This window comes from Natator depressus, chromosome 1 (assembly GCF_965152275.1).
Source record: "Natator depressus isolate rNatDep1 chromosome 1, rNatDep2.hap1, whole genome shotgun sequence".
Classification (NCBI taxonomy): Eukaryota; Metazoa; Chordata; order Testudines; family Cheloniidae; genus Natator; species Natator depressus.
Genome location: NC_134234.1, coordinates 268,910,217 through 268,927,165, shown reverse-complemented (window position 1 = coordinate 268,927,165; position 16,949 = coordinate 268,910,217).

Here is a 16,949-nt window from a genome sequence, read left to right as displayed (position 1 = left end):
TGAATTGGAATTAATTTGCAAACTGGATACAATTAACTTAGGCTTGAATAGAGACTGGGAGTGGATGTGTCATTACACAAAGTAAAGCTATTTATTTCCCCCACCCCCCACTGTTCCTCAGACGTTCTTGTCAACTGCTGGAAATGGCCCACCTTGATTATCACTCCAAAAGGTTTTCTCCCCCCCTCCGGCCCCCCCTGCTCTCCTGCTGGTATTAGCTCATCTTAAGTGATCACTCTCCTTACAGTGTGTATGGTAACACCCATTGTTTCATGTTCTCTGTGGATGTAAATCTCCCCACTGTATTTTCCACTGAATGCATCCGATGAAGTGAGCTGTAGCTCATGAAAGCTTATGCTCAAATAAATTGATTAGTCTCTAAGGTGCCACAAGTACTCCTTTTCTTTTTGCGGATACAGACTAACACGGCTGCTACTCTGAAACCTAAATTTTTTTAAACTTTATAAATTAACTAAAATTTTGAAACGACAAGTTGTCTAGAACTGGAAATCTTTTCAAGTGTCAAAAATGGGCATTTTGACAACTTTGAATTTTTTTTCAAAATTTTTTTGAGATTCATTGAAACTGACCATTCCCCCTAAACAGTTTTCAGTTTAGTGGATTGACATTTCCCAACCAATAAAAGCTATGTTGAAAAATATGCAATCAGCTCTAGAACACATAGGCACAACTCCCTGGATAATCCATAGCAGCACAGAAGATTGAGAGGTGAACCTGCCCTCAAGATGTTGGGCCCCATGACTGATCAGTGTACATAATCCTCATGCATTTTATGAGTGACAAGGAAAGCAGGAAAATATAAGCCAGAAAATAAAAAATGAGAGGAAGAGTTGGCTGAGGGACTGCAGAGAAATAGAGATGGGAGAGAGAGGAATAGCACAGAAGAGAGAGATTACAATCCAGTTGTCTGACACAGTATGCTCAGTCAGCCAGCCTGTCAATAGTTTGGAGTGGAAACTACAATTCTGACCACTTTCTATTTAGAAAGGAGAGAAGACACTCCAGTCAATAGCTAAACCATCCACTCCTGCTAGAGACCACAGTCATCAGTGTCAAAGGTGGCTGATAGATCTAATGGTCACACTGCTAGGAGGAGATACACAACCAATGCCACTTAATTATTTTCTGTCCTATAACCATGACTAAAATTGGTCTGATCAGGACCAAGCAACCCCCTGGCTTAAGACCCTCTCCTGTCAGAGCTGCTTTCCTATAGCCTCATCAGGGATCTTCCCTAAAAACAGAAGATTTGAAATTGGTTGATAGTAAGACTATCAACATCAAGTGAGAGTTTCTGGAGTAGGGGTCTGCCTAGTGACTCTTTGATCACACCAGGCATCCTACTTTTACAGAGAAAACTAGTGACAGTCTGTTGGATCATATTAAAGAAGTTCTGTATTAAAATCACAAATGAGTTTGATTCCCCATAGTTTAAATTCCAGGGTATTACTAATTAAGAGGTTTCTTGGTTTTTGGTACTGTTTCTCTTCCTCTATGTGTGAAACTTGCAATCTGCTAATTGCGTTAGTACATTCTAAGACAGAGTCTGTTCTCAAAGCAATTCACACAGACAGAGACTCAAAGCAATACTCTGTAACAACAGAAACAGCACCCAGAGACTCCCCGCCCTTTTGTTGTATTAACAATTGTGATTAAAATAGAGATAGAGGATGTATGTGGATGGATGCTTGGTGTGGATAATAACTGAATGATCAGGGAGGTGCCAGCCTAAGAATCCAGTGTCCATCGGCTGAAGAAGGTTTCAAGTGGAAATAACCAGAGGACCCCCGGAGGGCAGACTGGAATCCACCCAACAGCCTCAAGAATGGGAGAACCAAAGAACAAGATAACATCTAGCAGCACGGAGCCGTCAGGAATGTGCTATCTGCTGATTGATTCAGCAACAGAATGATGAAGCAATTCCCACAGACTGGCCTAGGAATAAATTCCTATAAAAATAGACTCTAGAAAGTGAGAACTTTGGGGGTCTGATTCTGCAAACCAACTTCCAGGAGCATCAGATGAGCATCTGACAAGGCCCTGCTCCCTCCTCATGTCCAGGCCACCTGGCCAGTGGCTTGGCATAAGCAACTCTAAGGCTGGTAACTATGATAACAACCTTGCAGAACCTCTGTGTGTGTGTGTGTGTGTGTGTGTATGAATGAATGTGTGAATAAATATGAGATTGAATGGAATGTTATAACTATAACTAACTGCTTACTATGATTCTTTCTGTATTCACAATAAATGTGGTATTTTGCCTTTTCCCCTTTAATAAGATCCTGCTGGTTTTTAATTTATTGGTATAACACGTCTCTCTGCTGGCCTTAATTAGCCAAAATGGATATGGGACCAGTTCATAGCATGTGGCCTGAAATATACCCAACACCTTCAGAAGTCAGTAAGTGACACTGGCTGAAACTCAAGCAGAAAAGACATTGGCCTTGTCCCCACAAAATATTGCTCTGACCACCACCATTGTAGATCACTCAAATCTACATGGAGCTATTTTTATGGAACAGTAATGAAAATTCCTCAATCTGGGGGGGAAAAGGCCCTTGACTGTAACTAAGCATAGGCAGTCTAGATTAACCAGGCGATTACCCACACAGATTGGTCTATAATGGAGGCATACCTCACAGCTTACTAAGGCCCATATTTGGGATGCAATGTGTAAAAGGGCTCAAAATGAAGTACACAAAAATCACTCATACAGGAAACTTAGATAAGGGATGTCTCTTAAAACAAGGGACATCTGAGCATTGTGCCATAAGACTTCACAAAGTGATTATGTGTAGTAGAGCTGGTTGGAACATTTTTTGACTACGTGTTTTTGTTGAACTGTGCTATTTTTTTTTGAAGCTGAAACATTTTTGTGGAGACATCAATTTTGACAACAGTTTTCAATGGGAAGTTCTGAGGCCCAGAGTGGACTCTCCAGTAATTTCCTGAGAGAGATCGGAATAAAATACCTGACCTGTTCAATCAGAAAATGGACATTTCAACACAAATCCATTTTATAAAGACATTAGAAAAATTTTGGTTTTGTTCCAATGCAGAATGAAAACAGAACTCAAAACATTTAATTGTTGCGAAACAGAACTGTCATCCTCTGGCCAGCTCTAATGTATAACTGGAAAGTTCTGCCACCCATCCTTCTGCGATCTTCCTTACTACTCCATCTTTTGCAAATCCATTTTAAACCCTGAGAGCCCATGAGAATAAAGCTGGGTGAGAGACAGGGGCCACTGTATCAGCGCACATGGCATTCTGAAATTCCATTAGGCCATCAAGAGTGTTGTCTGTCAGCAAACCAGTGTGCTCCCTTTAAGCTTTCTGGAAATAGTCAGGTTCCATTTTAGTCACATGACTATATCTTGCCCTGTTAGATTGTGTAATAGAAAAGAGTCTCATTTACTAGGTATAATTATCAGTGAGCAGCTGCCATATTCATTGGAGATTACTTTGTAGTCTGCTCAGAACACAGAAGTGTACTCGGGTGAGAAGAAAAAAAACATTTAAGACTCATCCACAGTTTCTTTCTAGGTATTAGTGGTATCAGATCAGGAATTCAATTATTTACAGTTGACCTATGTTAAAAATCCCATCTCAACACAATATGAAAAAACTAGCAAAGTATGTAAGTTTTGCAAGCTCTTTGGCTAAATATTTCTTAATTTCAACAGAGTTTGCCTCAAATTGCTCTGAGGAATGGCTACCATTTTAGGAGCAAACCAAGACCTCTTTTCCTGATGGCAGTCATTTATCTATCGCTTTTATCCTTAATTATTATTATTACTAATTAATTAAACCTTTTGAAATTTGCAGCTGTGACCTGTCCTAGCTTTTATTTGTGTATAATATGCTTTTGTTTTTAGTCCAAGGTGAAAAAGAACATGCAATTCTTCCTTCCCACCTCAATTACAGCAATAGTTTTCTTGATTGACTGAGATATTGATTTCTTCACAGCTATCTGAAGGCAGCAAATATATACACACACACACACACACACACACACACAAACAGAGGCAGGAGACTTTCAAGGGTACGAACTCCTATTGAAAGTCGGTGGGAATTTGGCAGCTAACTCCCATTTGTGCCTTTGAAAATCTGCACCATATAATTAATCTTTGATCTACCTGTCATGTAATACAGTAATAATCCCAGACTGGGTGTGGTCAGAGGAAAAGAGACTGAGTCATCAGGGGCTGGTTTGCTGCAAACCTCTCATGAGAAAATCTGAAGCATGTGAATGGAACCAGGCTGCATTTGCAAAGTTCTAATTAGAAATTGAGTTCTAACATCCCCTCGCGTGCATTAACCATTAGGCAACACGCCATCATGCAAAAATATTGTCTTTCCTCTCTGCTTTCCACTAGCACCAACTCCCCATCCTGGTTCTCTGTTTACAGAAACAAGTTTAAAGCTATTTATTGATAAAACAATCTTTGGAAGAGTCATGACTTTCAGCTTTCCTAAACATTTGTGGGATTGAGGGGGAAATCTTTTTTACTACCCTGTTTTAGCAAATGTACAATATACCTTTCAAATAAATGGCCGTTAAATTATGGGACAAGATTCTTCAGTTCCAAATCACTATGAAGTGATTTTACAATGATAGTGTAATGCAATGGTGAGTGATTTTATGAAGAGCAAGTGACTGTTAACTTTGGAATGTGTTGGTTCTCAATTAAGGGCAGGACTGTGGCCCAGCCTTACATGCTGTGGATGCATATAAGGGGGCCAAGAATCCCCCAACTTCAAGCCCACATGTGGGCAGGAAGTGGGTGGAAATGGGCAGGATGTAAGTGAAGCCTTGACTTAGAATCATAGAATCATAGAATCATAGAATATCAGGGTTGGAAGGGACCCCAGAAGGTCATCTAGTCCAACCCCCTGCTCGAAGCAGGACCAATTCCCAGTTAAATCATCCCAGCCAGGGCTTTGTCAAGCCTGACCTTAAAAACCTCTAAGGAAGGAGATTCTACCACCTCCCTAGGTAACGCATTCCAGTGTTTCACCACCCTCTTAGTGAAAAAGTTTTTCCTAATATCCAATCTAAACCTCCCCCATTGCAACTTGAGACCATTACTCCTCGTTCTGTCATCTGCTACCATTGAGAACAGTCTGGAGCCATCCTCTTTGGAACCCCCTTTCAGGTAGTTGAAAGCAGCTATCAAATCCCCCCTCATTCTTCTCTTCTGCAGACTAAACAATCCCAGCTCCCTCAGCCTCTCCTCATAAGTCATGTGCTCTAGACCCCTAATCATTTTTGTTGCCCTTCGCTGGACTCTCTCCAATTTATCCACATCCTTCTTGTAGTGTGGGGCCCAAAACTGGACACAGTACTCCAGATGAGGCCTCACCAGTGTCGAATAGAGGGGAACGATCACGTCCCTCGATCTGCTCGCTATGCCCCTACTTATACATCCCAAAATGCCATTGGCCTTCTTGGCAACAAGGGCACACTGCTGACTCATATCCAGCTTCTCGTCCACTGTCACCCCTAGGTCCTTTTCCGCAGAACTGCTGCCTAGCCATTCGGTCCCTAGTCTGTAGCAGTGCATTGGATTCTTCCATCCTAAGTGTAGGACCCTGCACTTATCCTTATTGAACCTCATCAGATTTCTTTTGGCCCAATCCTCCAATTTGTCTAGGTCCTTCTGTATCCTATCCCTCCCCTCCAGCGTATCTACCACTCCTCCCAGTTTAGTATCATCCGCAAATTTGCTGAGAGTGCAATCCACACCATCCTCCAGATCATTTATGAAGATATTGAACAAAACCGGCCCCAGGACTGACCCCTGGGGCACTCCACTTGACACCGGCTGCCAACTAGACATGGAGCCATTGATCACTACCCGTTGAGCCCGACAATCTAGCCAGCTTTCTACCCACCTTATAGTGCATTCATCCAGCCCATACTTCCTTAACTTGCTGACAAGAATACTGTGGGAGACCGTGTCAAAAGCTTTGCTAAAGTCAAGAAACAATACATCCACTGCTTTCCCTTCATCCACAGAACCAGTAATCTCATCATAAAAGGCGATTAGATTAGTCAGGCATGACCTTCCCTTGGTGAATCCTCAAAGGGCCAGCCTGTGTAGCTGAGCATGTATATTGTGGAGAAGGGGAGGTAATCTGCTACTGGTAAGAGGTAGTAGGAAATTCCTTCCCCTCAGAAGAAAGGGGGCGGCAGTTACAATTCCTTTCCTGGGCTTCCCTACAGCATTGCAGCTATGCCCCACCCCCGGCACAGGACTGTACTTAAATGTGCAATCTAGCAGTATGTTAAAAATTGTAAAAGGCAACCTGAAATCAGTGTGGTCTAATTCAAATTCTGTCTCCAGTAATACTGTGTATAATCTTTTTCTTGCTATTAATTAAGAAACGTCTGTTACTGCACTGGACTCTTATACAATTTCGCTTTTTTCTGGCTTTGGTCAGACAATTTAGCTATTTTCATTATGCATCACTAGTGATTTGTTAATTAAATCTCTACAGCCAATCAGAATCCAGCTCTGAGAGCAATCTCATTATTTTTTCCAATTTTCACTCTCTTAAAAGTACCCAACGCAAAGAATTCTTAAAAAGCAGCAACCTTAGTTTACATGCTACTGGAATATATGGCTTCATTTTAAGTAAACTGCCAATATTACATAAAGATAATTTAATGGTATTGTCTGTGCAATCACTTGCTGCTTAGATATGGTACATGCTGCACAGAAAGATTGCTACCTCGGCTATTGGGGAAAAAAGGGTATATTAACACAAAGCACACACTACATACTTTGTTTATGTACCTGGCTACTAGTCAATGATCTCTGCCTGTTTCCTAGTGAATACATATCCACTTAACCAAACCGTTACACTTGGTATTATAATGGTATTTTGTTGATGGTCTCAGTGGAGGTGTATGGGAATTAATGGTTCTGGGGCAGATCACCATCTTATCACTATAAATGGTCTCTCCAGAACAGAGGGAAGGTGAGGCATGTTGGCAGATGGAAGGAGAGAAATTTTTTTGCTTTATCATGGCCTGTTCTGCCCCAATTCTGTGGATAATCAGTATCTCATTCTCCAGGTCTGTCAGTCTGGCACCTTCATGAGTCTAAAAATTTCATAATAAGTAACTATGTAGACTGTTGGATAAAAAGAGGAAAAAATGTCCAGTCAACAGAAGTCAAGTGCTTTGAATAGCAGCCGCTGAAAGAAGATTGAGCGGGACAACACGCACATATATTAAACAAGGCCAATTATAAAGAAAAAGTATATAACAGCTAAAAAAAAATCTAGATCGATATTATTGCCAAGAGGTGAGTGTTCATCCCAAAAATGTTTTGCAGCACAGCTGCCAAAGAAAAGCTGAGAGCATTAGGAAACAATCTGACTCCATACATAGTAGGGGCCCAGTGAAGAAAGAAACTGTATTTAGTTCATAGCAGTTGAGTATAAATACATAAAATTATTCAGCATACTTTACACACCTCAGGGAAGGCTGTGTGTATACTGTGCTTATGCAGGTGTGAAAATGGGCATACCATGTACTTTTTCAGGGAAGGAGCTGAATAAATCTTTCATCTCCTGCTCCTGAGCTTCTCCAGGAAAGATGAAGCAACCTTTATGCACATCACCTGCACATCTACCAATGTGATATGGGCCATCATGTGCCAGCAATGCCCCTCTGCCATGTACATTGGCCAAACTGGACAGTCTCTACATAAAAGAATAAATAGACACAAATCAGACGTCAAGAATTATAACATTCAAAAACCAGTTGGAGAACACTTCAATCTCTTTGGTCACTCGATTACAGACCTAAAAGTGGCAGTTCTTCAACAAAAAAGCTTCAAAAACAGACTCCAACAAGAGACTGCTGAATTGGAATTAATTTGCAAACTGGATACAATTAACTTAGGCTTGAATAGAGACTGGGAGTGGATGTGTCATTACACAAAGTAAAACTATTTCTCCTCCCCCCCACTACTGTTCCTCACACATTCTTGTCAACTGCTGGAAATGGCCCTCCTTGATCATCAGTACAAAAGTTTTTTTTTTTCTCTCCTGCTGGTAATAGCTCACCTTACCTGATCTCTCTCGTCACAGTGTGTATGGTAACACCCATTGTTTCATGTTCTCTGTGTATATAAAATCTCCCCACTGTATTTTCCACTGCATGCATCTGATGAAGTGAGCTGTAGCTCACGAAAGCTTATACTCAAATGAATTTGTTAGTCTCTAAGGTATCACAAGTCCTCCTTTTCTTTTTGCGGATACGAACTAACACGGCTGCTACTCTGAAACCTCTATGCAGTTTGCCTCCTCTGGACCTTAGGAATTCCACAAGACAGGTGCTGCATGGCTAGCTGGAGAAGCAGAGGCATAGATGGGGTCATAGAAGGAAGAGAACTTCCCACCACTCTTCAAAAATTGAAATAAATTTTCTAAAACATGAAAGTGAGGCTGTGACTGCTCCTCCAGCCCCTCCCTCAGTGCAGGAACCACTATCAGGAATGAAGCTGGCAAAGGGCTCTTCTCCCTTACAAGGGCAGAGCCCTGAACCCCAGTCCTGCTCCTTCCGCCTGCACTGCTACCTGATGGTCAGGTTACAGATGTAACTTAGACAAAACTAAATGGTAAGTCCTCTCTCCTAAAGCAGGTAAGAGCAACAGGGGTGCTATGACAAACCAGACCACTTATTTCAAAGAAATGGATGTCTGATGCTATTGACACTTCCTCTTGCTGGGCTCAGCCCCACTTATTGTGGCCATTGACTACTATTTTCATTGTTGTCATGCCACAGTGCTTCCAGCACTCCCACCACCACACCACAAACATTCTGCTCCAGCTCCACCCCTTTCCAGGGATCAGCCAGGTTACAGACCCAAAAGATACCCAGCAGACCTACCTTTCCAATGGCATCTGGCAAACCAGCAACTATTCCTCCACTTGGAACGTTCCATGGAACCATTTAGATCCTCATCTATCCTGGTTAAAATTGGGAGGAACTGTGCAAACGAACAGAAAAGCAGACACAAGAAACTAGATTCCAGATATCTCACATCTATACACTGCACAGAAGCACGAATGAGGCAGAGGTTGGAAACAGACAGCACAAAGCATCATGAACTAGAGTCTGTACAGATCAAAACAAGATCTGCCTCTGACAAACAAACAATATATAACCTCATCAGTGATGAAGCACTGAATGTAGCCTGCATTCCAGATACCTGGCTGGATGATACCGCTGGCCCTGTGCCCCTTGTCTCCGCCAGGACATTCAGTACATCAGACCAAGACAGGATAAGATGGCAGACCTCACTGCATTAATCTTTTCTTCAAACAAAAAATGCATGAGAGATGCCTCAGGTAAGATAACTTCATTTGAAGTCATTCATCTGACAGTAGAAACCAGAACCAAGGCTAGCAAATTTTTATGCTCATTTACAGACCACCACAAACTAAAGGATTCACAAAGGAGCCCATGACGCCTTGTTGGCAAAAGTGGTCAAATACCCCAGATTTATTAATATGCATGTAGAAATCTCCCAGGATGACAAGGTGATAAATGCAAACTTATCCCCTCACTTGCCTCCCTAGGTCTTTCACAGGTCATCTCTAGTCCAATCCTTGTAGCCAGTCACATCCTCGACCTGATCCTTGGCCTAGATGTCAAGATAGAGGACATCACAACCAGCTACTGTCTTGGACAGACCATCACCTCATTAGGGCAGTAGTCAGAGACCTCCCATCACTCAGGCAACAAGATCGACCAATCCTAATTAGACCACAAGGACTCAAGAGCTCCAACAATTGCCAGAGTCTGCTAAAGGACAACAGCACCCCAACCCCTAGACGAGGATCTGGTGAATCATTACCATGGCCTCTGCTATGGACACACTTGCCACCCAAAGGCTTCTTCCTCGCCATCACACACACAGATCTCCATGGTTTTGTGACACCCTCTGCTAGATGAAGAGAAAGGGGTGGAAAGTCAAGTGTCAATGGCAGAAAACAAAGGCTGATTCAGGCAATGAAACAATGAATTTCTCAAAGCCTGTGTTGAGGCTGTATTACAGACCAAAATAACCTTCCTATTAGCCTCCATTGATGCTGCCAGATCCTGCCCCCGAGAGCTATCCATGATGATAAACTGCTTAATCAGTCCTACACCAAGCACTGTGAAAAAACTATCATCCAATTTCATAGAAAAGATCAAACACATTCAAGAAGCTTTCCCAAACAGCTTAGATCTGCTCCACCTCCAGCAAGCAACCAACCAAACAGCCCACCTGCATTCCCAGAGTTCAGTACATTCATTCATCAAGAAGTTCTGGACACCTAAAGAAGTATCAATGCAAGATCTGTGAATCCCATGCTCTTCCTGGTTTGTGAAAGAGAATCATGAACAACTGGCACCAATTCTGACTGAAATAACCAAGGTCTCCTTCAAAGAAGGAATCTTCCCTTCCTCCTTCAAACATACAATAGTCTGTCCAACACTGAAGAAACCCACCTTGGATATTTCAGTCTTAGCCAGCTACTGCCCAGTGTCAAACTTCCCATTTCTGAGCAAGCCAATAGAGAAGTAAGCAAAAGACCAAGTACAAGCTTATCTAACTGAAGCTAACATTCTAGACCTGGGACAATCTGGATTCAGGTCAGGACACTGAACCAAAACCACTTTAGGGCACTGATGTATGATCTCCTGTCAATGGCTCAAGGATAGACATCCATTCTCATCCCGTTGGAGCGCTCTGCATCATTGAACACTGCTGACCATGAGATTTTACTGATTAATCTGAGAAAGGTGATGGGTATCCAGGGTAATTCATTAAAATCACTTGAGTACTTCCTGGAAGGACACTTCCAACAAGCACTGATGGGAAGGGACATCTCCACCACTCGAATGCTCACTTGAGGAGTTCCACAAAGATCTATTCTCTTTCTGGTCCTTTTCAGCATCTGCATACAACCACCAGGTGAACTGATCAGATGACAAGGACACAGGTGCCAGCATATGCAGATAATGCACAGCTGTGCCTATGCTTCATCACATATTTTAAAGAATCCTTATTGAGGTTACAGGGACAAACCATCCCGATGTGTAAAAAGAATAGTAAATATGGCAGGTGACCAGCTTGGTTTAACAGTGAAATCCTTGCTGATCTTAAATACAAAAAAGAAGCTTACAAGAAGTGGAAGATTGGACAAATGACCAAGGATGAGTATAAAAATATTGCTCGGGCATGCAGGAGTGAAATCAGGAAGGCCAAATCACACCTAGAGTTGCAGCTAGCAAGAGATGTTAAGAGTAACAAGAAGGGTTTCTTCAGGTATGTTAGCGACAAGAAGAAAGTCAAGGAAAGTGTGGGCCCCTTACTAAAAGAGGGAGGCAACCTAGTGACAGAGGATGTGGACAAAGCTAATGTACTTAATGCTTTTTTTGCCTCTGTCTTCACGAACAAGGTCAGCTCCCAGACTACTGCACTGGGCAGCACAGCATGGGGAGGAGGTGACCAGCCCTCTGTGGAGAAAGAAGTGGTTCAGGACTATTTAGAAAAGCTGGACGAGCACAAGTCCATGGGGCTGGATGCGTTGCATCCGAGAGTTCTAAAGGAGTTGGCGGATGTGATTGCAGAGCCATTGGCCATTATCTTTGAAAACTCATGGCGATCGGGGGAAGTCCCGGACGACTGGAAAAAGGCTAATGTAGTGCCCATCTTTAAAAAAGGGAAGAAGGAGGATCCTGGGAACTACAGGCCAGTCAGCCTCACCTCAGTCCCTGGAAAAATCATGGAGCAGGTCCTCAAGGAATCAATTCTGAAGCACTTAGAGGAGAGGAAAGTGATCAGGAACAGTCAGCATGGATTCACCAAGGGCAAGTCATGCCTGACTAATCTAATTGCCTTCTATGACAAGATAACTGGTTCTATGGAAGAAGGGAAGCAGTGGACATGTTGTTCCTTGACTTTAGCAAAGCTTTTGACACAAATCTTGGGAGACAGGCCAGTCCTTGCCTACAGAGAGCCCCCCAACCTGAAGCAAATACTCACCAGCAACCACACACCACACAACAGAACCACTAACCCAGGAACCTATCCTTGCAACAAAGCCCGTTGCCAGCTGTGCCCACATATCTATTCAGGGGCCTAATCACATAGGGCCTAATCACATCAGCCACACTATCAGAGGCTCGTTCATCTGCACATCTACCAATGTGATATATGCCATCATGTGCCAGCAATGCCCCTCTGCCATGTACATTGGTCAAACTGGACAGTCTCTACGTAAAAGAATAAATGGACACAAATCAGATGTCAAGAATTATAACATTCATAAACCAGTCGGAGAACACTTCAATCTCTCTGGTCACTCGATTTCTGATCTCAAAGTGAGTATCCTTCAACAAAAAAACTTCGAAAACAGACTCCAACGAGAGACTGCTGAATTGGAATTAATTTGCAAATTGGATACAATTAACTTAGGCTTGAATAGAGACTGGGAGTGGTTGAGTCATTATACTAAGTGAAACTATTTCCCCTTGTTTATCCCCCCTCCCCCTACTCTTGCTCAGACGTTCTTGTTAACTCCTGGAAATGTGCTGGAAATGGCCCACCTTGATTATCACTTCAAAAGGTTTTCTCTCCCCCCACCCCACTCTCCTGCTGGTAATAGCTCATCTTAAGTGACCACTCTCCTTACAATGTATATTTTTTCATGGTCTGTGTGTATATATAAAATCTGCTCACTGTACTTTCCACTTTATGCATCCGATGAAGTGAGCTGTAGCTCACGAAAGCTTATGGTCAAATAAATTGGTTAGTCTCTAAGGTGCCACAAGTACTCCTTTTCTTTTTGCGAATACAGACTAACACGGCTGCTACTCTGAAAACTTTTGACACTGTCTCCCACAGTATTCTTGCCAGCAAGTTAAAGAAGTATGGGCTGGATGAATGCACTATAAGGTGGATAGAAAGCTGGCTACATTGTCGTGCTCAACGGGTAGTGATCAATGGCTCCATGTCTAGTTGGCAGACGGTATCAAGTGGCGTGCCCCAAGGGTCGGTCCTGGGGCTGGTTTTGTTCAATAGCTTCATAAATGATCTGGAGGATGGTGTGGATTGCACCCTCAGCAAGTTTGCAGATGACACTAAACTGGGAGGAGAGGTAGATACACTGGAGGGTAGGGATAGGATACAGAGGGACCTAGACAAATTGGAGGATTGGGCCAAAAGAAATCTGATGAGATTCAACAAGGACAAGTGCAGAGTCCTGCACTTAGGACGGAAGAATCCAATGCACCGCTACAGACTAGGGACCGAATGGCTCGGCAGCAGTTCTGCAGAAAAGGACCTAGGGATTACAGTGGTTGAGAAGCTGGATATGAGTCAACAATGTGCCCTTGTTGCCAAGAAGGCCAATGGCATTTTGGGATGTATATGTAGGGGCATTGCCAGCAGATCGAGGGACGTGATCGTTCCCCTCTATTCGACACTGGTGAGGCCTCATCTGGAGTACTGTGTCCAGTTCTGGGCCCCACACTACAAGAAGGATGTGGAAAAATTGGAAAGAGTCCAGCGGAGGGCAACAAAAATGATTAGGGGACTGGAACACATGAGTTATGAGGAGAGGCTGAGGGAACTGGGGATGTTTAGTCTACGGAAGAGAAGAATGAGGGGGGATTTGATAGCTGCTTTCAACTACCTGAAAGGGGGTTCCAAAGAGGATGGCTCTAGACTGTTCACAGTGGTAGCAGATGACAGAACAAGGAGTAGTGGTCTCAAGTTGCAGTGGGGGAGATTTAGGTTGGATATAAGGAAAAACTTTTTCACTAGGAGGGTGGTGAAACACTGGAATGCATTACCTAGGGAGGTGGTGGAATCTCCTTCCTTAGAAGTTTTTAAGGTCAGGCTTGACAAAGCCCTGGCTGGTATGATTTAATTGGGGATCGGTCCTGGTTTGAGCAGGGGGTTGGACTAGATGACCTCCTGAGCTCCCTTCCAACCCTGATATTCTATGATTCTATGATTCTATATGACCAAACCACTACCAGCAAGATGGCCCAGTGCTTGGATGAGATCAGCTCTTGGATGAAGAGCAGCTGGCTGAAGCTGAACCCAAGCAAGATGCTGGTTGGTAGAGGAAAGTATTTTTGAAGAACTTCCATCCATGGTACAGTCTCTGTTGGTTGGAGATACGTACCCACAACTGGTCTATTCACGCCATATCCTAGGAGTACTTTGGGATTCCTTGCTGATGCTGAGATCTCACACAGCAGCATCCTAACACTTTGTATCATCTCCATTTAGCTAGGAAACTCCATCCTATCCTTGCAGACAAAGACCTAGCCTCAGTTATTCATGCCTTTGCCACCTCTCAACTGGACAAGAACAATGTGATATACCTGGGCATGAAACTTAAGAATTTCCAACTAGTACAGAATGCCACAGTGAATCTCCTCAGAAACACAAGCTACCAGGAATGTATCTGACTGGTCCTCTGCTCTCTAGACAGGAATATCAAATCAGGTTCAAGGTCCCACTCCTTATCTTCAGAATGCTCCATGGCCTGAGCCCAGGATGTCTAAAAGATCATCTGAAGCTCTGGTTGAAGATCATGTTTGACAACCACACTCCTCTGGCACATTGGAACTCTCAACAATGAAAGCAACGCTCATCTGTGCAGGAGCGAGAACTTTCTCCAGGGGTGGTCCAAGACTTTGGAATGAAGAAATAAGGACCCTCACAAACCTCCCCGCTTTCCACTCCAGGTGCAAGGTGCATTTCTTTGCCCTTGTCTTCTCTAATATAAACACACAGCAACAGTCTCTTCATCTCAGCTTTGGTCCAGGCTTGCCCCTCTTAACCTCTTCTTCACTACCCTGGGCCCCACACCTCTCTTCCCTTCTAATTTAACCAATCCCCTCCCAAGCAATCCCGTCCAAGGAAAAATAATCATGGAAATAACATCACATTTCCCAAGATCACATTTATCACTGTGCTTGTGTGTTACACCCCTTTCTCCATCCTGTGTTTGTCTTGTCCATTTAGACAATATTGCCTCATTGTTTCCTTGATCTCCCACATATGTCTGTATTCATCTGTTGTTTCATTTTATATTGTAAATTCTTTGGGGCAGGAACCGTCTTTTTGTACAACAGAGTCCTGGTCTTGGCTCCTATGTGCTATGGTAATGCAAATAAATAATAGAGTGTATACAAATTCTAAAATGAAAATGCATCCGATGAAGTGAGCTGTAGCTCACAAAAGTTTATGCTCAAATAAATTGGTTAGTCTCTAAGGTGCCACTAGTACTCCTTTTCTTATTGTGAATACAGACTAACACGGCTGCTACTCTGAAACCTATACAAATTCTTATTCACTTCATATGCTAGTGTGTAAAGCAAAGTTGTCTCTAAACTGGTTCTGCACTTTCATTAAAGCCTACCCCAAACGTTCAGATATGTCTGCAACACTGTGAAGCGCAGAAGCATTTAAAAAAGTAATATATTTGAGGTTGGTTTTATTTGCATTCTTTTAAATGAAAACTGAGATTCTCATGCAGTCTCCTGAGTGCAGAAGCTGAGGCTTTAAGGAAAGCCATTAGATATCATGAACTCCCAGTAAAATTGGGAAGACGACACTGCATTCTTTTAGTATACCAGGTAGTATTCTTTTGCTGTCATGTTAATGCCTAATATTAATAAAATTAAAATGTATATTTATTATATTTTTTATGCTTTTGGATGCATTTTTAGAATTATTTCTATAAAATCATGGTTTATTCAATGAATTTGCAATCAATTAACTTTGCTGCATGTATCAGTACAGGGGCCATTGCCTCACATGTTGTGTCTAACACACCACATACTATAAAGGGCTTGACCATAGGTATATTTTTCCCAATGGACCAAAACATATTTATCCTTTAGGAACACAAGGCATATATATACCATGTCTACCTTCTTTATGGCATCAGTTCAATATCACCCCTTTAGAACGATATATATTTGTAAACAGCACAGCTGCTATAGAAATAAATGCACCCACACAAATATGGATTAAATTAAACATTCATCTTTCTAAGTTTTCTGCATCTTAATATTAGTACAAAATAAAAGTGCATTTATAATGGGAAGACCCTGTACTCTTATGTAATATAAAAAATACAGACCTTAGAGGTCTGCTGTAAATACTTGACTTTCATGAAAATGAGCTACAATGAAATATCTCTTAGACAAACTCTTGCATGAATGTACTTTACAGCTGATGACAATTAGTACTCTTCTTGTGAGACATGCAATTGTTCTTGTTTCTTTTATTCATTGTGTGGATAATCACTAAAAATATGAATACACTTGATACCTATACCCATGAAGCTCAGATGCTGCTATGATTGATGCTCTATAAATGAATATGTAACAATAACATGACAGATCCTGAAATCCCTACTTTGTTTTTAATAAGTCCTTACTCAGACAAATTTCCCATTGACTTCAAGGATTAATTTGCCTGCATAATGGCAGAATAAAAACTCGAGGAGTTGGACTAGGAAAAATAGTTAAGTAATAACAATAGTAATAATTGAAACCAGAATTTCTCAAAGTGTGGTCTGTAATGACCTGGCTAATCACATGGTGCTGGCTCACTTCAGTTTTAGCTGCTAAATTTCTCTAAAAGAAACTAAAAAAGAAAAAGTAATACTTTCCTAAAATCATTTTTCCATGTAAGCAGTTGCCACATGGATGTTAAACAATTGTGAATGGGAGGTGGCCCGTGCAATGGGGAATGTCAAATTGCAGGGCCAGTGGTCAGTGTGAACATGACAGGGAGAAAAAGTGATCAACGAGATTACATGCTGAAAAAAAATCTGAGAACCCCTGATTTAGGTTCTCCTTCTGCAATTCACTTCATACAGGTGGACCC